This window comes from Vulpes lagopus, chromosome 19 (genome assembly GCF_018345385.1).
Source record: "Vulpes lagopus strain Blue_001 chromosome 19, ASM1834538v1, whole genome shotgun sequence".
In the NCBI taxonomy this organism is placed as follows: Eukaryota; Metazoa; Chordata; class Mammalia; order Carnivora; family Canidae; genus Vulpes; species Vulpes lagopus.
The window spans coordinates 10,818,995-10,844,784 of record NC_054842.1 but is presented as its reverse complement, the minus strand read 5'-3'; the positions used below and the strand labels follow the sequence as shown (position 1 = coordinate 10,844,784).

At 38.5% G+C, this 25,790-nt stretch overlaps 1 protein-coding gene across 3 annotated transcripts in view; it reads right to left on the bottom strand.

The window, feature by feature from the left end:
• Positions 1 to 24,875, bottom strand: part of CTNNB1 (catenin beta 1) — a 39,904-nt gene extending 15,029 nt beyond the window's left edge. For all 3 annotated transcript variants that reach the window (XM_041734028.1, XM_041734029.1, XM_041734030.1), the window contains exon 1: positions 24,646 to 24,875. The gene's annotated coding sequence lies outside the window, so the exon portion shown is untranslated. The remainder of the gene's footprint in view (positions 1 to 24,645) is intronic.
• Positions 24,876 to 25,790: the final 915 nt, after the last annotated feature.

Sequence of the window (25,790 nt, the reverse complement as noted above, 5' to 3'; positions counted from 1 at the left end):
TTTAAGAAATACCCATGTTCTCTACTCACTGAAGCTGCATTTTAGCTTTTATTTTATTTTTCCACCTCTCTGGAAACTGAGTGCTCCACTCCAGCTCCCAGGTATATTTCCCGGAAAGGCGACTTAAAAATATGTTCTACATTGGGCTCCTCCTTTGGCTAATGCCACCGGGCTCAGAAACCAGTCACTATGATATACATACAAAATATGCATTAATCAATTGTTTATGTTATTGGTAAGGCTTCTGGTCAACAGCTATCAGTTAAGTTTTGGGCAAGTAAAAAGTTACATGCAGATTTCAGACTGTGCAGGGGTCGTGCCCCTAACTGCTACATTGTTCAAGATTCAAGTGAATATGGCTTTAAGGAAAAAAAAAATTATAGTATTGTCTCCTTGTTGATGTAAAGACAAGACATTTAACCATGTTACTGGGTAAAATCTGTTTATGGGGACTGACCTATATATTTTGACCATAATTTATAATGATTCAATGGAAAAAAAGCAAGTTCCTATTCCAAACTTACGATATCAATTTATATGTTGGGGTCTTGTAAATACTATTATTTTTATAGTACTTTAAAATTTATGGAGCATACATAAAAATTATTCTTGCTCTTCACTACAATTCTATGTAGTGAGGGAAGCCAAGTGTCATTCCAACAGGTTGAGAAATAGAAATAAGCAGGAAGGAAAATGGGGATCTACATAATTAACAGTATATACCAACTCACTCCCACATTATTCTGCAGACAAATCCAACTTACCAAAAATATGAGAACTATTCACTTTAGAAATTTCTTTAGAAATTGAATATACTATCCAAAGAGAAGTAGGCCAGAATCTTGCCCAAAAAGAAAGCCTTCTTCATTCTTCCTATGGACAGCACTTTCAGCTCAAGGGCTGGCTCCTCTCCACCACACCCTCCTAGAGCTCCCAATTAACCAAGGCTTACCAAATACATCAGGAAAACCTTCAAAATCAAAGGAAAAAGTTCAAGAAAAACCAACAGAAAAACTGACTCCAGAGTAACACAGAACTTTAAAATAGGAGTAAGGGTGGGGAAGGAAAACATTCGTTTCAATTACCCTCAAAAAGACTGGCGATAATAAAAGTTCACTAGATAACCAAAGTTGAGAAAAAAAACTCCTAGAGCATAAAGGAGAAAGATGCTCAATATAAAAAGAAACAAGATGATTGATCTAGGGGATCAAAGCTCCACCTAATAGGCATTTCAGAAAGAATTAGGGGAAACAAAAATGGGGAGAAGTCCATTACATACAAACTTAAGATAAAGGGGGGGAAGATGCTAACAAATCATGATGTACTAAATGTTCCTAGATACAAGTGATCACTAAGTACAAACTACATTAGAATCCTCTGGGTCTTGCCAGCTTTATCCCCACCAAGTGGTGCTTTTACAAATAAAGAGGGTGATCAGGATTGCCCATTTATCCAATTTAGTGAGGTAATGGATACATACATCCTTCCTTTTTCTTTTTGTTATTTAAACATGTATTCTTTCCAGTTACCTCAAAAATAGCTTTTTTTTTTATTTAAAAATCTATAAAGGTTTAACAAGATATGGGATAGAAAAAATATATATCCTCTATATATAATAATAATTTCTATTTAGGTGAAAAGTTCAACCTGATCCATATCTTTATTCAAAGTATTACTTTTGAGTAATTTTTCCTTCAGCTTTTCTAATATGACTACTTAAACATTCTAGGTTTTTCTTTTTCATTAGGAAAAAATTCAAATATGCAGGAAAGTACACACAATTATCTAATGAACACTCACATCACCTCAATGACCATTAATAATATGTAATATTTGTGCCCTCCTACAGAATAATTATAAAGTTAATTACATAATTCATTCATTACGTGGCTACAAAAAGGATGGTGTTTCTTGCAAACACCATTTTTATAAAAGACTAGCCTTACTAGCTGCTACTCAATTTCACAAGGAGTGAACTGGAGCCTCTACTTCACCTAGTGTACTTGAAACAGCCTTCTGTCAGTCTATGTGAGAATTCTTGACATGATACATGTTTTACACCAAAGTTTACTTCTCCAGTTTCCATTAGGACAAATTATATTACCTTATATGTCACAAAATTCAAGTATTACTAACTAGGAGTGACTTTGCTATGTAAAAATAAAGCAGGGATGCCTGGGTGGCTCAGTGGTTGAGTGTCTGCCTTTGGCTCAGGGCATGATCCCAGGATCCAGAATCCAGGATCGAGTCCCATATCGGGTTCCCTGACGGGAGCCTGCTCATGTCTCTGCCTGCTTCTGTCTCTGCTTCTCTCTCTCTCTCTCTCTCTCTCTCTCTGTAGGTCTCTCACAAATAAATAAATCTTTAAAAAAAAATAATAAAGCAGATCTATTATAAAGCCTCAGTTTTATACTGGCAGTTCATACCAACAATTCATTTTCCAATATCCTGTACTAGAAGAACCAAAGCCAATCACTAACTGTTTTCAAGTAAGAAAGCACAACTCTATTCAGGAGCATGATAAATTTAATTTATTTTAATCCTCAGGGATTAAAAACAGTTCTAAGTAAAACTTGCTTTGTAAATCTAAAAGCACATACATAAACATTTTTATTAACTGTCACTACTAAAACCTTGCCCGTTAAAAAATGTATAATCTCAAATCTTCCTGTTTGGGCACTTTTCATTCATCACTAACACTTCTAAATCACAACTCAACTCTAATTTCCTTCCTACTTTTACTCCTCAGCTATGTCTTTGTGTATTCAGAGAGGAGAGGAGTCTTCCTACACCAGCCAATAAAAAACAAAGTTTCAATGCCACTTTTGCTCCTCCAAAAGTCCTAACATTAATGCCCTTTGTAGTATCTTTAAATACATAGGTGTAAAAATGGCTATGAGAAAAAATATGAACTGCCTGTGACTAGGAAAATTAAGACATTTCTCAAATGATCTCTTTTCTTCATTTTATGGTCTTCTCTATTCTCTACCCTACTTATAAAGTAATATATACATTTAGCATAAAGTAATGTTTTTGTCATTCCCATAATAATGATACTCACGGTTAATGACATTCTGGTAAATTCAGTATTTTACTAAACTTACTATTAGATATACTTTCAATATAAACATAGGAAACTCCTAGTATTTTAGACCCTTAAAATATTTTCATCTGCACTGTATAATGTATCTGTACTGTAATTTAACCATATCTCCCATTCTTGAACATTTAAGTTTGTCCTCCCCCATTTAGTTTGCTATTCAAACAATGCTGAACAAACATGTTTCCATATAAATGATTCTCTTAGTTTCTTGCACTTCTCTTCCACATTAGGATTGCTCCAACTACTGGGTTAAAAGTTAAAGAACTTACAAGGCATTTGATACATAGCTCCATAATACTGATGGAGCATAAGCAGGCAATTTTCACAGAAGGCCCTCTATGAGTGGCCAGCCTACCAAGATGTGAGCAGCATCAACCATTACCTCAGGATAGTCTGTAATAGCCACATCCAACCATCTAATGTACACCCCACCCCACCTAGAAAGTTCTAAATTCTGAAGTTAAATGCTTAATTTTTTTAATTTGCCAACATGTAGCCTTTCTGACTTGCCACATTCTTAATGTAGTTCTTTTACATTTTTATAGAGTACATGTATACCTTGTATGTAAGAAACTCCTTGAATAATCATTGATAGCATATTTAGGCCTCTTGTGTCTGATAATATGACTTTACTATTTAAAATAATTCAACTATGGTAATTTCTTTTGCACTTCTAATATATGCTCAATCTCACCAATGAGGAGCTTCACACAGCATCTTTGATCAGTAACAATCCTAAAATAGTCCTGATCCTTTAGAAAAAAAGAAAATGTTTCAAAACACACTTTCACTTTATCCACTCTAAGAACAAATCACTACTACAAAAAGCAGATAGTTTTTCTCCAGCCCATATTAATATAGACAACCAAAAAAGATATTTTAAAACAGTTATTTCAAAGTACATAAGAAATAGCCTTTACCTACACACACATTTTTATAGTTACCAAATATAATTTTATGTCAGCTAAGTTAAAGAAACAAAATGTTTAATACTGTTTATGCAGTAAAAGTACAAAGGTGACATGCTAGCTTTTTAATACCTGGGTGCAAAGGAAATCAGGAAGGAAGGGTATTAAAGATGGCTTCAACTTTTCAGCATTTTTTTTTTAATCAAATAAATACAGCAAAATTACGTAGGTTCTCTTAATCTGAGTCACCATGATTACATGGCTGTTTGTTAAATGTAACATTTAACATATTCTGCATAGCAAAAATAGCTGATTGAAAATAAAATGGGGAAATAGCTCTTACTGGCATTTCAGATAAACTCCAAATATGATTTTAAAATAAATCTTTGTACTTTAATCTTTTCAATTAACTGTCCAAAAAAAGACACAAGTATTTCATGTATACTTTTGTTAAACTAGCTAATAAACCTTACAAACTCAAGTCTCAAAGATGAGAATAAAATAAATATTCCTGTTTCCTTAAAGAGGCAGCAGTCACAAAAGCTTAAACAGGCTACGAGTCTATTTTAGAAGGCTAAAGACTATAAGCTCTGCAGGAGGGTCTGTTCCCATTACTGAAAATCCTATTTTTCTCCAGTTCACAAAAATGATGATTAGCTAAATACTTTTAAACTTGAGGACGTTCTCTGTTAAGACTCTAGAGACCCCTTTTACACTCGTTTTAAGTTACAATGTGATAAGGCTGCACAGAAAATGGTTAGGCTAAGTTTTTAATAAAAGGGGCCATTATACACAAATTCCTTTATACAAAGAGATTAGTAAAACATAATCGCAAAAAGATCTCATTCATAAAAGCAGCTATAAAAACAAAGTACACACAAGAGGTAAACTTTTGTATTATACAAAGACACTGTTGGTTTTCTCTTACTTAGTTTACAAATTTAATGTACCCCCCCCCAAATTCTCAGATTTCTTCAGCAGTGAAAATGAATGATTCTTAAGTTCATCTGGAATTGAAGTATAAAGATAATAATAAAAAAAAAGACTGAAATAACTATCAGATACTAAAATACATTATAAATCAACAGCCACAGCAATTAAAGATCTGTGTATTTGGGATATGAATGGCTAAGAGAGTACTGTGATCAGACAACACCAAGATAGAATATGGTAATTTAATAAATGAAAGGGGTAATACTTCAAGTAACGGGAGGCAGGATTATGTATTAGGTGGGCTTATCTTCTAAAAAAATTTCTTTTATCCTGTTTTCATCTATTTTTATTTCACTATATTAAAATTAAACCTACATTCATCATCAAATATTTACATGTAGGAAATAAAGCAATGAGATAAAACAAGATATATTAGCAAGGGCAGTATATACAGAAATAAACAATGGTAAGAAGCCAAATATAAGCATGACTTGAAACTCTGAAACCAGAAGGATCATTTGTGTACATAAGATTTAGTTTAAATTCTACGCAAAAAACCCACTGCATTCAAAGTCATTTAAAAAATGACATGCTGATCACAAGACAGGTGAATATGATTAAAGACATTAGTATGCAAAGAACTAAGGAAAATTATTAAGAAAGAGGAAGAGCAGGAACCATCGTTTCAAAGGAAAAATAGAAAACAAGCAATAAATATACACATATAATTGAAACTAATTTCTTTTTTGCTTATCCAACTGGCAAAGATTGAAAAGATTAATACCCACTGCTAAGAATATACAGTTGACCCTTGAACAACAAGGATTGGAACTGCATGGTCCACTTATATATGATTTTTTTTTTAATCATGATGCATGTACTCTTTAATCCTCACCTCCAATTTCACCCATCCCCACCCCCCATTCTGATAACGATCAGTTTGTTTTCTACGGTAAAGAGTGTTCCTTGGTTTGTCTTTTTTTTTTTCCCTTTGCTCATTTGTTTTTTCAAATTCCACATGAGTGAGATCATATGGTATATCGTTCTCTGACTTATTTCACCTAGCATTATGCTCTTTAACTCTCCATGTTGTTGCAGATGGCAAGATTTCATTCTTTTTAGGGCTGAATAATATTCCATTATATATATAGACTACATCTTTATCCAGTATCTATCAATGGACACTTGGTCTGCTTCCATAGTTTGGCTATTGTAAATAATGCTGCTATAAACATAGGGGTGCATATATCTTCTCAAATTTGTATTTCTGTATTCTTTGGGTAAACACCCAGTACTGGAATTACTAGATCATATGGTAGTTCTATTTTTAATTTTTTGAGGAAACTCCATACTGCTTTCCACAGTGGCTATACCAGTTTGCATTTCCACCAACAGCGCAAGGGGGTTCCTTTTTCTCCACATCCTTGCCAACACTTGTTTCTTGTATACATGGATTTTTTTATAGTACAGTACTGTAATAAATGTGTTTCCTCTTCTGATTTTCTTCACATTTTCTTTCCCGTAGCTTACTTTATGGTAAGAATACGATATATAATACATACAACAAACTTTTAATCATGTTTATATTGGTAAGGCTTTTTTTTGTTTGTTTCTATAAACAGTAGGCTATTAGCAAGCTAAGCTTTGGAGGAATCAAAGTTATACAGAGACTTTGGACTGCATGGGGTCTGATGTTCCTAATTCCCACGTTATTCAAGAGTTAACTGTAGTTAAACTGGCAGAAACTTTTTGGAAGTTGGCACTACCCATTAAATATAAACACCCTCTCACTCTGAAATTCCATTTTTATTTATTTTTAAAATTTTTAATTTTTAAAAAAGATTTTATTTATTTATTCATGAGAGATACAGAAAGAGAGAGAGAGAGAGAGAGAGAGAGGCAGAGAGAGAGGCAGAGACACAGGCAGAGGCAGAAGCAGGCTCCATGCAGGGAGCCTGACGTGGGACTTGACCCTGGGTCTCCAGGATCACGCCCTAGGGCCAAAGGCAGGCGCTAAACCTCTGAGCCACCGGAGCTGCCCCCATTTTTAAAATATAAATGTAATCTGCAGGAATATTCACAGAAGCATGCCAACATGTCTACACAGTGAAGCATTCATAGAAATTTTTGGATATTACCCAAATGCTCCTCAACAAGGGAATAAATAAAAATAATTTATCCATTAAATGAAATGTATTTTCATAACTGAACAAATTTAACACCTTTCATGTTACTGGCATTGCAATAACAGTGACGAAGAGTCACAGAATCAAGCTCATACATCTAGTAAAGCTTGCATTATTAGAAATTTAAGCAATAAAAACAAAAAGAGAACTGTTGTGAAGGAAATAAAGAAGGTGAGAACAGTGACTGGCTGAGGAGAAGGGCAACTCTAGGTAACAGTGAGGTATGATGGAGGAACATTTGAGCAGAAGAGGAGTTACAGCCAGCCAACTAAAGAAGAGGAAGAACACTTCATGCAGAGAAAATGTGTAAAGAAAGGTATGAACTTTGGGAAAGGTACTACAGATCACCAGCATAATGAGAAGTGAGGGAACTATGAAGCGAGGAAAAGACCAGATCAATAAGGATGTTGAATGAAATCCAAAGTGCACTAGGAAGCCACTGGACGTGAATGTACTGTGATTTAGGCCTTTTACAGTTCACTCTAGTGTCTGTATGTTAAAAAGATGGTAGGGCACCTGGGTGGCTCAGTCAGTTAAGTACCTGACTCTTGGTGTCAGCTCAGGTCATGTTATCAGGGTATTGAGATCAAGCCCTGCATCAGGCTCTGCACTTAGCAGAGTCTGCTTGAGATTCTCTCTCTCCCTCACCTTCTGCCCTTCCCCCTGCTCTCACTTTCTCTCTTTCTAAAATAAGTAAATGAAAATCCTTTAAAAAGAAAAAAAAAGATGACGAGAGACCAAAAGAAAAGCAGGGAAGCCAATCAGGAAGCCACTAGAAATTGTACATCATCTAAGTGAGAAGGGGTAGTGGATAACTATGTAGCCATTAGAAAGAATGAAAAAAGATACATAGGGAAAAAAAATTCAACACATATTTAATATGCACAGCATTTGCAAATTTTAAGATATCTTTAAATACACTCCCAGAATTAAATTTATATAAAGAAAACATCAGTATTAGAAATGATGCCTGCCCAAGAAAACTTATCATTTAGCCCCATTATGTGTTAACCAGTGATAGCATTAAGGAAATGTTTTTAAGCATACAAGCTAAGTGGCCTATAAAAAATACTTTCTGCTAAAGAAATGTGGAACCGTCTCAGCCAACCATTAGTATCTCAAGGCAAAACAACAACAAAACCAAAAAACTTAAAAAAAGACATTCTCTGGAAAAATGTTTCTGAAAGCAAGGAAATCAAACTTCCTGCATTTCAAAATATTTTGACAAATGAAATTTAATTTTATCAATAATTTTCCTATTTTCAGTAATTTAATACAGATTTTCATTCAGTTCTTTTTCTATCAAAATGGCACTATTCTAAGCATCACAATGTAATGACAGATTTGATGGACTTATTTTAAATATATTTTAGGATAATTTTAGCATAATTTTAGGATAATTTTTTTAACATAATTTTAGGATATTGCCTTGTAGTATCTGGTAAACATCTAATTCTGCCCTTGACATATTTAATATTGTATCATATTTAAATGCTTAATAATTCTAGTTCTGAATCTAATGTTACCTCACTGAATCTTCCTAGAAACCTTATAATGTCTACATCATTTGCCAAATTATCAGATTAAAAGCCTGACTAGCAGCAGTTAATTTCAGAGTATAACTAATAAACAGCTCAGTATTTCACAATGTTGCAAATCAATGCAAGAGAAAGGTTAGAAAAAAATACATTCTTCCAATAGATTACAAGAAAAAGAAATCCATCTAAGATGTGAATCATTATATGCTTCATACTTTGACTCTGTGCCTAGCTAGATAGCACTACTGCTGATAAAAAAAATGAAAAATTTTCAAACATGAGTATATTATGCCAAGGAGATAGGAGTTTCTTTCAAGAAAGAATTTATTTCTAGATGTTAATCTCCAGGTTCAGGTTATAGACAGAATTAATGGCAGGGACTCACTGACTTCTAGAAGTAATTAATGCATTGCTTTATATTCCTTAGCAATAACCTTCCTCTTTTTCACTTGTTATAAGTTTCCCACCATACAGCACACAGGCCTTAAAAAAAAAAGTTCAATGTGTAAACTCTGTGAGGGCTAGGGCTGTATCTTTAGTTTCTCATTGTAACTAACAAGTGCTTAGCACATACTAAGTTTTTAAATATTTGATGGACTGAATGTGCCCATAAGAAAATGTTTAAAAACTAAGCCTTAGGAAAAATGAAATGCAATATAAGGCTACAGCCAACAATTAGGTATAACCTATGACACTTCGTAAATGCCTTTAGGAACATGAATTTATGAAAAGTGTATCTTATCCGAAACAGGTCAGCAAACTTTTTCTGTAAAGGGCCAGATAGTAATTATTATAGGCTTTGTAGACCATAAAACTGGACTACACCAAAATAAAAAGCTTTGGGCAGCAAAGGAAACCACCAACAAAATGAAAAGGCAACCTACTAAATGGTAGAAAATGTTTTGCAAATGATATATCCAATAAAGGCTTAGTATCCAAAATATATAAAGAACTTACACAACTCAAGACTAAAAAAGCCCCCAAACGTCTAATTCAAAACTAGACAGAGGACCTGAACAAATATTTTTCCAAAGAAGACCTACATATAGCCAACAGACACATCAAAAGATGCTCAACATCATTAATCACCAGGGAAATGCAAATCAAAACCACAATGTGTATCACCTCACACAAACCAGAATGGCTAATATCAAAAAGACAAACAATAAGTGCTGACAAGAATATAGAGAAAAGGAAACCCTTGTTCACTGTTGGTGGCAGCGGAAATTGGTGCAACCACTGTGGAAAACAGTATGGAAGATTCCTCAAATAATTACAAGTAGAAATATCATATGATCCAGTAACTCCACAACCAGATAGGTATTCAAGGAAAACAAAAACACTACTTGGAAAAGATATATGCACCCCATGTTCACTGCAGCATTATTTACAAGAGTCAAGATGTGGGAGCAACCTAAATGTCCTTCCACAGGTGAATGGATAAATATGTGGTATATACACAAACACAATCGAATATTAACTCAGCCATAAAAAAAAAAAAAAAAAAAAAAAAAAAGGAATCTTGCCATTCATAACAACATGGATGCACCATGCAGGAAGTATGCCAAGTGAACTAATTCAGACAAAGAAAAATACCGTATGATTTCACTTTTATGTGGAATCTAAAAAACAAATGAACAAAAAAACACTCATAAATAAGGGGAACTAGTGGTTGCCAGAGAGAGGGAAGGAGTGGGGGATGGGTGAAATAGTTGAAGTGGATTAAGTAACAAATTCCCAGTTATATATTTGCATTTTTTTCTCAATTATAAAATAAATACAACCCAGAGATGAAAAGTATAGCATTGGAAACATAGTTGATAATATTGTAATAGTGTTGTATGGTGTCAAACAGTGACTAGGCTTATCATCATGAGCAGTAATGTACAGAACTGTCAAATCACTATGTTGTACACATGAAACACAACACTGTATGTCAACTATACCTCAACAATAAAAATGTTTTTTTAAAAAAGATCTTTGTTGCAACTACTCAACTATTATTACAGTGTGAAAACAGTCACAGACAATAAGCACACTAACAAGCATGGCTGTATTCCAATAAAACTTTACTCATGGAAACTGCAAATTTGCAATGTCATGTAGTTTCACATGTCATAAGATCTTGTCCTTCTTTTGGCTTTTTAATCAGCCCTTAAAAAAAAATAAAAATTATTCTTAGTTCGCAGGCCATACAAAAACAGGTGGAAGACAGTAGCTGCCCATTCTCATCTATTTATTACATACTTTCACTGAGAATAAAAAATGAGTTTATATTTTAATTAACTATGTTAAACCTAACGTGAAGACAAGTAACAGAAAGTGGTTTTAAGTAAGTGAATAGGTTACTGAGGTCATATACTGCCTCTGCCTGTATCTTCAGAAACAGGTTATATGAAAAACTAAACTGGAACAAATGACATATGAACGCCACATCAGGACCATTTATTTGGGAAAAACATTTCAGGCTGTTAAAAACAGCACGGACTAAACCAGAATTCGGCTTCAATGTATGTATGCCTCTTAAATTTTTTTTTTTCTATGAAGACCTCCAAGTTTGTTTGAAGGACCTTTTCAACTGGCTACCAGATCCTTCCAATGGTTTCAACCTGGAAATTTAAAAAATAGAGAGGACTCTGCGCCATCCCCATGGTTCTCTAACCCAGGAGAGCTGGGATAGGACTCTGGCATTGCATTTTTAAATCTGTTAAAAATGCCATACATGTTGCTGACACTGCAAAGGGCTACCACTGCAGAAGAAGCATATGATCTAACTCTTATGTTATATTAGTCAGCAACTCAACTTAAGTATAAAACGAATGTGACTTCACAGAGTAACCACACGATGAGCTCCTTAAGAAACACGTCATCAAAAAAAATAGAAATAAAAATAAACACCTCATCGTTAAGACAACACAGATTCTTACTGTAATCTGCTTTTTAAAAAAGATTTTATTTATTGAGAAAGAGTGGAAGCGAGTGCACAAGCAGGGGAGAGGCAGAGGGTAAGGCAGAGAGAGAATCTCAAGCATACTCTAGGCTAAGCACCAGAGCCCCACATAAGGCTCGATCAATCTCAGGACCCTGAGACCGTGACCTGAGCTAAAATCAAGAGTTGTATGCTTAACTGACAGCCACCCAGGCCCCCTGATTCTTAATCTTTAGCAATCTTCTATACCCCACCATGCACATGAAGTTTATGTCACTCTCCCAAACAAAGCACAGTTTTGCTGCCTTTGACAGCCTTAGCATAAGTAACAGATTTCATAATCATGAGACTCTCATATTTAGGAAGAGTAGCAAATTACACAAAGTAGAGTGAGCTAGAAAGCTTTTACTTCCAAAATGTGACTACTTTTATTATCTCAATACAAAAAAAAAAAAAAAACCCTTCAAGGAATAGCTCTAAATCTCTGTTCTATTTTTAGTCCAAAAATGTATTTTTGGACGAGTGAACCTGGAGGTATACAGAATGCCTCACTGGTATATTATCTTGTTTTCTTGATTTGCCAATTCATGATGTTAATCACGATTTTCTTTTCCGCAAGTTTCCCAACAATTCCTTCCTTCATTTTCTCAACAGTTCAAGAACATTGTAATATCAATGGCATAAATATATGTATAAATTTAATTTATTCAACAAATGTTTATGCAAATGCTACATGCAAGGAGGTGTAATAGATTCTGGGTAGACAGTGGCAATTAAAACACACATGGTCCTTGAATCCTTGATAGGGAGACAGATAATAACTGAATAAACAACTGCAAAGAGCTATAGGTGTATAACTAAGCAACAAGTGGGAGAAGAGAGTAGAATGACACGAGGAAAGTGGAAGGTTCCTACTTAAGAGTGGCCAAAGGCTTCTTGACGGTAACCTTCAAAAGCAGAGACCTGAAAAAGGATGTAAAACACAGCATGTAAGGAATAGAGCAGAACATTCCAGAAACAAGAAATAACATGTGAAGAAGCCCAGAATCATGAAGACCTGATCACTTTTAAGAACAAAACCTTGAAACCAGAGTGTTTAATTAAAGTGGAAAAGTGAGTACAATGAGATGAGGCTGAAAATAGCCAAATCATGTAGGGCTCTCTTGCCTTTCATAAGGAATTCATTTTTTTCCCCTAAGTGCTACTGAAAGTCCATGAAAGGTTGCAAGCTGGTAAATAAGAAAATCCCATTGAGTTTTTAAAGATTTTACTTTACTTGAGAGAGTGAGCACGTGCAGGGGAAGGAGAAAAAGGGGAGGATGGGGAAAGAATCTCAAGCAGACTCCCGCTGATCTCAGAGCTTGAGGTAGGTCTCAATCCCAGGACCCTGAGATCATCACCTGAGCAGAAACCAAGTGTGTATGTGAATGCTTAATTGACTGAGCCACCCAGATGCCCCAAGATCCACTGAGTTTTTAAAAACTGATTTTGGTTATAATGGAAAAAACTGAAAGGGGACAAGAAATAAAGAAAGGAAACCTATAAAGAAACTATAACAAATAGTCCAGGTGATAGATGGTGGTGGCTTAGGGTAGTCGCACAAAGCACAAAAAATACCTACACTGAAGACATACTCTAAAGTATATCTCTAGTACTAGTACTAGATAGAGTACTAGTACTCTATCCAAAGATAGATTACAATAGGCTGGTTATAATAAATGAGAGAAATTAAAGTAGTATAAGAGGCATTAAAGAAGAATCTTGGGGATGCCTGGGTGGCTCAGTGGTTGAGTGTCTGCCTTAAGCTCAGGGTGTGATCCTGGAGTCCTAGGATCGAGTCCCACATCGGGCTCCCTGCATGGAGCCTGCTTCTCCCTCTGCCTATGTCTCTGCCTCTGTCTCTCTGTGTCTCTCATGAATAAATAAATAAAATCTTAAAAAAAAAAAAAAGAAGAAGAACAAGAATCTTGGGTATCTGGGTTGTACAATTAGGTTGTGATACTGAGTTTATCGCAATAAAGGGGAAGAGAAGGGGGAATATTTCTAGAACTCCACTGTCCAATACGGTACCTACTTGTCACATGTGGTTATTTACACTTACATCTTATTTCATTTTAAAAAAATGTAGTTTCTTCAGATTACCATATTTCAAATGCTCAATAGCCACATGTAGCTGGTGGTTACCATACTGGACAACCACCACAGAAAATTCAACCGGTGAGTGCTGTCACAGAAGGAAAAACGAAAAAATAAATTTAAAAAAAGATACCAAATGCTAAGTAGTCCAGCAAGACTAAAGCTAAAAAGCATTCACATAGTTGGGTCAACACGCAGGTCCAATAGGGAGCTCTATGGAGCATATTTACTGGAATAACGAAAGCAGAACATGAACTGGAATGGGAGATGAAAAGTGGAGACAAATCCATAGGGACACATTGTGAAATGGAACAGTGAAATAAATGGGGCATTAGCTGGAGGAAAATAAAGGGTGTCCAATTCTAGAACATTCCCCCAGCCAACAAACCTTTATTGAACACCTGTAACTTCCAGACACTCTTCTGGGTACCAGGGACACAAAATTAAGACAAGACCAGGAGAGGAAGAAAGAACAAACAATGTTACTTCAGAGTATAATTAAATGCCACAAACCAAATAAAAGAATATGATGAAATGAAAACGAGTGAACAGAAAGACCTCAATGTGGAAGTGATATCTGAACATGAGCCATAAATGGCAAGAAGGAACCATCTCTGCAAAGGTCTGGAATATCCAAATGAGGTAATGATTCACTCAGCACTCATTTACCAAGTAACTACTATGTAGTATGACTTTAGGCATTGGGAAGGAAACAGTCAAGGACACAGACAAAAATCCGTCTTTCTGGAGCTTACATTCTGGTAGGCTAAGAAAAAAGAAAACAAAAATAAAATGTTGTGTTATCTATTATGTTACAGAGTGATAAAAGATAAGAAGAAACATAAAGCAAGAAAGGAGATAGGAAGTTAGGGAAGGACTATGATTTTAAGACAGGACGGCAAGAAAAAGCCTGAAAGAGGTGAGGAAGGGAACCACGTTAGGAGAGCAAGCTTGACCAGTTGGAGCAAAAAACTAAGCACAGAAGAGGAGGGGGAGAGTAGTAGGTGATAGTGCTGAAAAGAGGGGCTTGTGCCTTTCCTGAATGAGATGGTAAGCACCTGGAGGTTTCTGGACAGAAAAGTTACATGATCTATTGCTTTAAAAGGATTACTTTGGCTACTGTGTTCCTCTACATTTTAGAGGAACAAAGGTGTAAGCAGGGAGACCTGTGAGAAAGCATGTGCAGTAATCCAGGCAAATGATTACAATGGCATGGCTATGGTAAGAAATGATGAGGTTTGGGATATTTTCAAAGGGAGAACACACAAGATTTGCAGACAGGGTTTAGTTATACTGTGTGAGTCAAGGACAATCAGGTTAGAAGCTTGAGTAACCAGAAAGAATCCGTTGCATTTAGGAACTAAGAGAAGCAGCCTTAGGGGAAACTGGGAACTCAGTTTTAGATATGTTAAGTTTGTGATGTTTCTAGACACCCCTAATTTTTTTCAAAATAGTTAGATATTAGCATTAGAGTTCAGGGGAGAAACCCATACTAGGGATATAAATTTGTAAGTTATCAGCAAATTAATGTTATCTGTTTAAAGCTGTGAAACTAGGTGGTTTTTTTTTTTTTTAAAAAAAGGTGGTCCTAAAACAAACTCTTAGCCACATAAACAAAGAGGTCGGAGAGAGAACAAAAAAAGTAAAGGAGACTAAGAAGGAACTGCCAATGAAGTACAAAGAAAACCTGCTAGCAGACACGGTGGCCTAGAAGCCAAAGAAAAAGTGTTTCAAGCAACTGTGCCAAATGTTACTCATAGAATAAATGAAATGAGGACTAAAATTTTTTAATAATGGTTGCTGGTAGCGGCTCAAAAGAAAAGTGTATATAAGCAAGTTTTTTCAATGTATTTTGTGTAGGTGGTGTGTGAATAGGGAGACAGGAAGAAAAGTGTTTTAAAATGAGATAAACACTACAGTTCATCCACAGTGACAGAGAAAGTAAAGGGAACAGTCACAGATATGGGAACATGCAGGAATCCTTTCAATTATTCAATATGCTTAGTGAAATAGAAAGCAAGGGCATTAGATGAGTGAGAAAAGGGGAGGAGGTACTGGGATGTTTGAGAAAAAAAGAAATACAGTCATAAAAGAGGGTGAACTAACAGAACAGAGACCATTGGGCATGAAGCCAGAAAGGGATGAAGTTGTTGAGAGTATATACAAGAAAGTGATTATGATTCAACATGAAATTTCAGCTAGATATAAGTGAGGGTGAATGATACGGAAAAGCTTGGATAGATTATAGGTTCTGGTGGAGCCGAAGGACTGTTAGAATTCAAAGTATTTACCAGAGGAATAAGACAGCAGGACACTTGAAATGAGATTGGGGAGGCAAGGTATTCTAAGACCTGACAATGGCAACATGTGGACGAAATTTAGAGTGAAAAATAAGATCACTGGAGAAGAAACCAAGGAACTAATAAATAGGCCAGAATATTGGAAGCATCTTTTTTATCAAGCCAGACCAGGACACCATAAGCAGCTTGTGCCAGATTATAAATCAACACACTGTTTCCTTTGTGGGGAAAAAAAAAAAAAAAAAAGACTTGCTACGAAAAAAGTCAACTGTACTCAACTAGTGAATTTGGTGACAGGTGATTTAGATTCTGGCACAAACCCCTTATCATAATCCATACTAGTAACAAACCGTTCAGACCAGATGACATTTTGAGTATCACTTCTCTACACGAACACTGATATCACCAAGAATTATGACAGAAATAAAGACGACAGTGAGCCAAGCTAATAAAGTGTTCAAGGAAGGAGGGAGAAGACCCTCACTTTTTCTTCTTCTCAAACATCCCAACACTTCCCCCAGGAAGTTGGTAGATTACTGAAATAAAGAGTGGTAGTGAGTACTATAATTTGATGGCATGAGAGTCAAAGTTTGGAGTTCTGGAAAATAATGGTTAAGACGTGACAATGAGAAATAAAAACACTTTCTCTACCTCTTGGTTTAGTAGTAAAAGGTGTGCAAAAAAGGAACTGGGAAAGCTGTAAGCTCAGGGAAGAAGCCAGGTTACAGTGGGAGTAAAAAAGAGAAGGGAACATTCCCAAAATATGCTGAAAATAAAAGGGGTTTGCTGGCACACTGAGTGAATTTCAGGAGGATGATAAAAGGTGGCAGATGGGAGACCAAAAAAGCAATGGGATTAGAATCTGGAGGGACAAGGCTAACACAGAAAAATCAGGTATAATAACTAAATAACAAAACCCTTGAAAAGGCATGGGTCAGGACTGGCCTCTAACCAAGATATACTATTTCCTCCATTTTAAAGATGGACACTTGATGCAGATTGACAGAGTGGTGAAGAAGTTCCTGCTTAGCTTCAGATGGGCGAGATGGGACTCACGAAGAGTGGAGAAGGTTAAATAGTCTTCCTGTCTTAAGAGCTTTCTAGAGAAATGTAATATGATCTGGGGTATAGGCAGAGGGAGAAACCCGAGGCCCTTCAGCATAAAGCCAGGGTAGTCTTCAAGCATAATTAGTAAGTATTCTTAAAAAAAAAAAAAAAATCAAATTTTCATATTTCCCAGCTTCCACTTTTGGAATACCAATTTAACTATCATTACTCTGCCTCACAACTGACCCCCAATCTTCAGATATTCCAAGACTTTTAATCTCTTAAACTTTCTAACCCCTCACTTCTTATTCAATGGGAAACAGAATCAGATTGGCACTGATTCAGGACCCAGGAAAAATGACAGCAGAATTAAGGTAGGAAATAATGACATACAGGACAACTATCAGATACAGAATAACAGTTTTACTACATGAATGGATCACAGAAATATTCATAATTAGAAAAACAATATAAACTTAATTTCACAGTCTCATGTGGCTTTTCCAACAGAATATCTTCTATATAAAAAAATAACGAAGAGTTGCCAGAAGAGAGACTAAACTTACTAACCTAACCAAAGAGTTCTATGTTCACACATACTAGGGTTTCCTGTAACATTTAATGTCTTCTCTTATATCTAACTCAACTATTAAGTAGATTGAAGTAATGTCTGACACTGCTGCAATCTTTCAGCAGCTCAGAAGAGAATTTAACTGTCTAAGCCAACACTTTCTACACAGCGGAATGGAATACAACTTGGGAATCTCCACAGTTAGATAGAAAAATGTTTCCAAGAAGCCCTTGTTCCTGTTTTACACATATGGCATTCATCTAGTATCTGGGAAAACTCAAAGACAGACTCACTCCCTACATCCTTACCCCCAAACCACTTAATTATACTTAAAAAAAAAAAAAAAGTTTATAACAACTACCCCTCAGTGTAGCAAATTACTACAATCATTTAAGATCATCTTCAAACTGCATTCCCACGAAATTCTGCAGTAAATCTAACTTCTCACACTTTTACATGAAAAACGTGCAGTAAAATGTATGTATGTATGCACACATACATCACAGCTATTTCAGCTATCCTAAAATCCTTTTAATAAAAGCAGCTTATTAAACTAACCCTTTGGCCTTTGCATATCTTTTACTTCCAAGTCAGATCAGCTATCAGCATTTAAGATAAAGATTTATTAATCACAGATACGGTTTGTATGCCATGAGGACTGACAAACTTAAAAGAACTGTACAGGCATTTTAAAAAATATCTCTCCCCCCGCCCCATTTTTAAAATAATTATTAAACCTGCTACAAATCAGTTAAAAGGAAACTATCAGTACAGCAATGTGTGAATTATGAAAACAAAACTGTGGGAACATTAATGAAGAAATGGACAGAAAAAAATAGGGGGGAAAATGGGAAGAGCTATGAAGCATTTTCACCCCAGCATTATCCAGCTGTTCACACTATTCAAACTGCTTTGGAGGCAGAGGGGGTAGCCTTTTCAACAAGTTAAAGAGGTAGGAAATTTCTAGAATATTACAAGAGAAACTTTACAGTAAAGTTACATAGGAATAGTGGGATAGGCCAAGGAGTAAGCATCCCTGAGATAGCTGCTCTGTGAAAACTCCACTGATCAGGTTTGTTTGTATTCTATACCGTATCATATACATACACAACTGTAACATTATTTTCAGATACTGCATTTTCCCTATGCACTGCATTTTCAGCCCAGACACAGTCTGATTTAAAGATAGTTTGCAGACTAAACACTCAAAATTTTCTAATTCCGGAAATGAAAAACTTCATCTTAGCAACAAAAGATTTAACCAAAATCTATTGAACTGCCTGCATAAATGTATTCTGAGTAGTAGTATGCATTAATTTAAGTAAAGCTTACATTCAATTAACCTTTCATTATCTAAACTTTGCTCTGAAGTTTTGGATTTGGTCTGATAATAGTTTATGTTAAAAGTGTAGACTTCAGATAAAAACCAGGACATGATTTAAAGACATCAATAAAACTTCAGGCTGACAGGACTACGTACACGAAGCTAGAATATGTCCAGCATTTTTAATATCTTCACAGATTAAAGTTTTGGTATCTCTTTTAAAAATGCACTTTAAAAAACTATAATTAAGATGATCGAGTTGTTAGTTCTCCTTTTCCTTGACCAAAACTATAATTCCTAAAATCAAGTGAGTTTCCCAGATTTCACGAACGAGTTAATACAAAAGTGCTTTTAAGTTCCTAATGATAGAAGGCATTTTCCAAGGACCCAAACATGGCCCTAATAGTTTAATAGTCTTATTTCCTGTTATATGAATCCACAGACTCGTATTATCCTCAGTCATTTAGTAGAATCATTACCATAAGGAACTTACTCTAAGTGGAACTACTGAAGATGTTACAAACTGGCAGTCGGTATATTTAATTTGTGCTTAATAGTGTCTTAAAACATGAATTTCACTCACCAACATGTGCAAATCAAAGGATGCACATTATTCTGTAACAACAACAACAACAACAACAACACAGATGATGTGGCAACATGAACTATAGTCCCACACACACACGCTGGAACTGCTGAAGACTGCCTACTTAGTTAGACTGGACTTACACTCTCCAATTTATTGTATTCCACAAGGTCTCAGTTACCCTATATGGCCTGATCCTAGAAACATGAGTAGCCATTCCCACTAGAATAGAAAACCAATCCTTTATGGCTTTATAAAAGCAATCTTACTTTAGTCACCTATTTGAATGTCAAAATGTTGTATATTATAGTAATGAAGACAAGCAGCCAGTTTTAAGAGATAAATTTAGTTCCTAATAGAATCTTTAAGTAAGCTGTATGTACAAACTTTTTAAAAGAACTTCTACATCCATATCTCATGAAAGTCTTGGAAAACTGGAACAGCAGCTATTCGACCTTAAGAAACAATAAATGATGCAAATACTAAGAAGCAACTTGAACATTAATTCCAAAAATGATCCTTTATGAAAAAACACAATCTATTTTCAATAATTTACATAAAACAAGGCATTCTTGCTGTGTTAAAAAAAAACTCATAATAATGTATTTCTTAAATAGTAAAAAATCATCAATGTTTTCAAAAAATTAAATGTCAAAGGCAAATGGAGCCAGTGATGTCATATTACTTCTCCACAGTCAAGTTTTCGATTTCACTTCAACCACCCATTATGGAAAACAGGCAACATTTTAAAGTTTTTCTAAACTGATTTTCCATAAAATTAATATCTGACTTTCAATTTCAAACTGGATCAGAATCCAGTTTGAAACAAGGACATTTATAAAATAATGTTATTAATAGAAACATAAGAATTTTAATACAGGAATAGGGAGAAAGGTTTTTACTGAAAAATTTAAAGGGCAAAATATTGGCATAGTACGTCCTGACCCACAACCTTAGACAATAAGAGCCTATAGTATAACTAGGGCATTATAGTCTAGAGTTCACACACACTGAGCTAGTTTGGTTTCTATTTCTTAACAGAAATATTCCTTGATAATATAACTGAGTTGAGCACTTATTCATGTTTTACTGTGTAACTGATTTTAGACAAATTGACAATTTTTTCTGAGTATTTTAGTTTCTGTAATTCTTTAAGATGACAAAACACATGATCTTTTACCGCCAAATTATTATAGTGAGTTTTTAATTTTATCACCATGATATATTCAACCTACTTAAAGTGGCTTACACTAAATGTAATCCCTAATTTAACTTTGATCTTTCTCCTACAAATATTGGTTGAGATGACATTTTCTCAAGCCAATCTTTTAATTACCAGTATTGATATAGATAAGTTATTCTAGAATTCAAGAGGTTTTTTGATTGATGCTTTCTCATCAGAACTATTCAAAACTATATTCCACACAAACTTGATGAGGGGGGGAAAAAAATCACAAGCATTACATTATATCCACTGGAGGGCACTCAACATGACCAAAGCATGCAATGAAAGCATGCCCTAACACTACTCTCACTCTGCTGCTGCCTCAGATTTGAAGGAGACTCTAGGGGTGGGTAATGACTCTTAAAAGAAGAGGTGCCCACAATTAACAAATTCACAAAGGCAGTTAAACTCTAAAAAGGGGTTCCTAATGTGACTTTCTCTGTTAAGAGCATCTTTTTCTTTAGACAAAGTAGACTTAATGCATACTTTTTGTTCAGACCTCCGCAGATGGATCTAGGTTTCAAACTCAAGTCAAGCTGTCTCACATGAAACCCAAAAACAGAAGCAGCGTTCTTAAGTAAACAGAGGAAATAAAGAACTTTCTCCTGAGTTTAAATGATGAAAAACTATATGAGTTAGTTCCTGCTCATTTCAAGCAACACAAATCATGTATTTTCCCTTCATGGAAACCTAAGTATATACTTATTTTAGCCTAGTTCTCTATCACACAATTAGAACGGTATTACATAAACAATGGTCTGTTAAATAATGAGAACGGATTCTGCAAATCAGTATCCTCTATATAAGGGTACAGGAGGCAACAGCCACATGCTCTGGAATAATCAGAAGCAGTTCCTAGGCTATGTTTACTACTTACTTTTATGGTATAAAAATGTTTTTAGTCAAGCTATTTCAACAAAAGATATATCCCCAACAATTCCCAGCAAGAGAGCTACCGTAAGAAAACAAAGTTAATACAACTAATGTTTTCATAAACGATGTCACAAGTCAGTATGTAGCACTACACAAGAATTTTAAGACTTTATTAGAAGTTTGTCCTACACAAAAATCATTCAAGCTGGGTTAGCAGTTAAGCAAGCATACTTCCAACCAAGCTCAAAAGTTACCACCTACCTGTCTGCAATTATTGATTATCAACAACTAGTAAACTGTGAAAGGTTAACAAATTCATGTTATAACTGGACAGATTGTGTTCTTTCATTTCAATAACACAAAAGTTTCATTTGACTAAATATACTTAGTCCATTTTTGGCGATTGTAATTTCACTGCTACTCGTAACCATAAAAAAGATATTCAAACTTTTGAGTGATCCACATCCCTAGCTAGATCAAGGGATAGTTACGTTCCCCTTCCTACCCTCCCAACAATACAAAAGAATATCTACACAGTTTCCTTAAGTGCTACATCTTCAAATACCCTTTGAGAAATCTGCCTACTTCACGTCTTCCCTTCCTATTTGGGGAGGGAAGTACCTATTAAAACAGGCACACAAAACTTTATTTATATGAACAATTTTTATTCTAGTCATAACTAGTAACAGAAGGAAGCTCAATTCAGCTAGGTAAGTTTTAATATTGGGAGTACACATGCATTCTACATAATCATCTTAGCAAAAAACGAAGATTAACAATTAGTTCAAAAGAAGGAAAACTAGAATACTTCTTGACACTTGACGACCAGTGAATGTTTTACTTTATTAACACCTTATTTTTAAAGCTTAGCTTTCTCTGAAAGCTATTTAAAATGACTTCCAGCCTCTGGAAGAGTTGCAAGCTTAGTACTCCACACAAGGGCTCTAAGTTGCACGCTATACTAAACTTTCTAGTACATTTTATTTCCCCTTCAAGGACTTCAGAGTTGAATAGTTTCAGCATTCCTTTAATCCTATAGAACAGTCTTCTGCAAGTTTTTCAAGTTACTGTTGCAATCACTTTAGGGCCTTGGCCTTGTACATGGCCTTCGGAACAAAGACTGGGTCAAAGTAATGAATACTGGGTGCAAATTAAGCAAATTTTGAGAAACGACATTCTCAAGTAAACCTTAATGGTACTTTTTGTCTTAAATCTAGAGATTGTGTGGGTTTAAATGTTAAAGTAAAATAAACACCGCAGCCGCCCTGGTTCGGACCCAAAACAAAGCCTCCAAAATAGAAATTTATGTCACTAATTTAAGCAGACACCTAACGGCAGCGTTTTGCACATTTCAAGCTACGTCTACTCTTTTGCAGCGCGAAGATACCTAAGGGTACTCAATGTTCACCAACTGACAATAATGCAAGAGCTTCCTAAATTCCACACAAAATACTTCATAACTTCAGCGATCTGAAAAACATTAGCCCAGACTTTATCAAAGGATAGCCGTCTCTTCAAGTTGATGTCTAGTCTAAGCCACCACTATTCATGATACAAAGCTCTCATTTCATTAAAACCACTCCTCGATTTCCTTTTGCCGACCTCTGCATACCAGCAGGCCAGTCTCTCTTCATTCACGACTCACAAACTCGGGGGGGGGGGGGGGGGGGGGAGGGGAGACCACAGATGTCTGGAAGATAGAAAGTGTGGAGACAATGCTCCCTCCAAAAGGGAACAGAAAACCAAGGAAACAACTACACCCAACTGCCGAAGCTTTTTAAGTTTCGCGGATCCAGGAGCAGGCTTTTTGAGAACTTCCTAAGTCTCGGTTCAAAATCCTCTCCCCCGAAACAAAACACTCAAAAGAGGTTGCAACACTTGAATTCTATGTGGTCAATTTCGCAGCGGGGGGGGGGGGGGGGGATGAGGGGATGGAATTCACTCTGCTGGAAAGAAGAGTGTCCTAAAAATCATGTTTAGCTGCCATAAAAGTATTTGAATCGATCATTTTCTACCAACCAGCTTCCCGAGGCACCCCGAAGCCGAATCCCGCCCTCCGCTTGGTAAGGGACAGTAAGCCAGGCGCCCTGCCCCCCGGCCCTGTTCTCACCGGGGTCTCACGCCCCCCGCCATGAACCCCGAGACCTCGGTGCGCCCACGCCGCTTCCACTCACCTGGCGCGGTACGAGAAAACACACGCGCGGGGCGCGGGGCGCGGGGCGCGGGGCTGTGTGCAAGCCCCACTGACGCATCGCGCCGTCTGCGCTAGTAGTTTGGTTCCTCTAAGGTTTAAAGTTGCCTGGATCTAAGCAAGCACCGGTGCCAAACTCACAGAGGCAGGGGATAAAAAAACAGTAACGATCCCCTCAAGAATTCCCTTCATTCGTCCCTTTAAGATCGAAACCAAGGAACCCGAGCAGCGAGTCTACTGGCCCTACCGAGCCGGCAGACGGGACCCGGGCGGCGTCCCAGGCCCGGCGCCCCGACCCCAGGCCCCGCGGCGGCCGGGAAGGCGGAGCCCCCGACCCGCGCCCCCACCCCGCCCCCCGCCCCCGCCCCCGCCCCCGCCCCTCACCCCGGCCCGGAGCATCCCGAGGCGCAGGGTCCCTCCCCCAAACTCGCCGCGGCCGGAGCCCCCGGACGGAAACCACAGCCGCCCCAGCGCCCGCGCCCGCGCCCGCCCCCGCCGGCCCTCCAGCTCCCGGACGCGCCCTCGCGGCGCCCCCTCCCCGCCGGCGGCGCCCCCGGGCCCCGAAGAGCCGCGCGACCGGAACCCGGGCCCGGCCGCCGCCCTCCGCCCTGCGCCCTCCGCCGCCTCCCCGGCGCCCCCAGCCCGCGGCCCCCGCCGCCCACCCCGGGCCTCCGCGCCGCGCAGGGCCCGGCTCCCCGCCGCCGCCGGGACCGCGCGCCCGCGACGAAGTTTGGCTCGGAAGAGGCGGCGGGAGCAGCCGCGGAAGCGAAGGGGAGGGAAGGGGCGCCCAAGCACCTCAGGGGGACAGGCTCCTCCCGCCGCTGGCGTCCGACCGTCCTCGGCCTGCGGTGGCGGCTCGGCGGGGGCTGGAGCTGCTCCGCGGACCTTCCTCCGTCTCCGCCTCCCCCTGCGCTGCGCTCCCAGGGCCGGGCCGGCGCGGCTGCCACAGACCGAGAGGCTTAAAATGGCGCCGCACAAGGAGCTCTTATAAGTCGCGCGGTGGCCGCTGTATCCTGCCGCCGCCGGCGCAGCGCGGAGCGTTCCGCCGCGCGAGGACAAGGGGCGGGGCGCCGAGAGCGGCGGAAAGTAGTCCCCGCGCCGCCCCGCGCCGCCCGCGCCGCCCCGCGCTCGCCGCCGTCCCGCCGCCCGGGGCCGGGGTGGGGCGCCCGCGCGCTCCCCGGCCGCTCCCCGCCCGCTCCCCGCCCGCTCCCCGCCCGCTCCCCGCCCGCTCCCCGCGGGCCGGCGGGACACGCGCGAGGTCGCCCGGCGGCGCGGCTCCGCGGGACGGCGGGCGAGGGCGCCGGGGGCCGCGGGGGCGGACGCCCGCTTGCCTCGCGCCGCCCGCCGCCCGCTCCCCGCCGGAGGCGGCCTCTCGGCGCTGGCGCTCGGGGGCGGGGGGGCGGCGGCGCGGGCGGCCTGGGCCTCGCGCTCCCCGAGCCGTGCGCCGCCGCGCGGCCCCCCGGGTCCGGGCCGTGGACCCCGCGTCCCGGCGGGAAGTGAGCCGGGGCCGGGCCGCCCGCGGTCCCCTCCCGAAGGCCGTGAACTCCCCGGAGGACGGGCGCCCGGTCCGCAGTTCAACAAGTCGCGCTGGGAGCGAACGACCGGTGGGCACGGATGAGCTCTAGGGCCCCGTCAATTAGGTTGATTCTTACAGATTCCATTTTTATCTGGTTATTTGTGGGGATGTTTCTTTGGAGGAAATGCATTTCGAAGGTAATACTTTTGAGAAATGGATGGTGTTGTTTATGGGAGGAGTCATCAATCAGGCAGCTTGCGATTTTTTTTTTTTTAAACTAATTTTCGACTCCTCAAAAACACTTTCTGATTCGTCTTAATAGGCCGAAGTTGAGTCTTCATTTCCCTTGGAAAGGTCTCGATTGTCATCCAGCAAGATTGGCATTGATTAAAGCTGAAACCATTATGATCGATTCAGTTTGTCT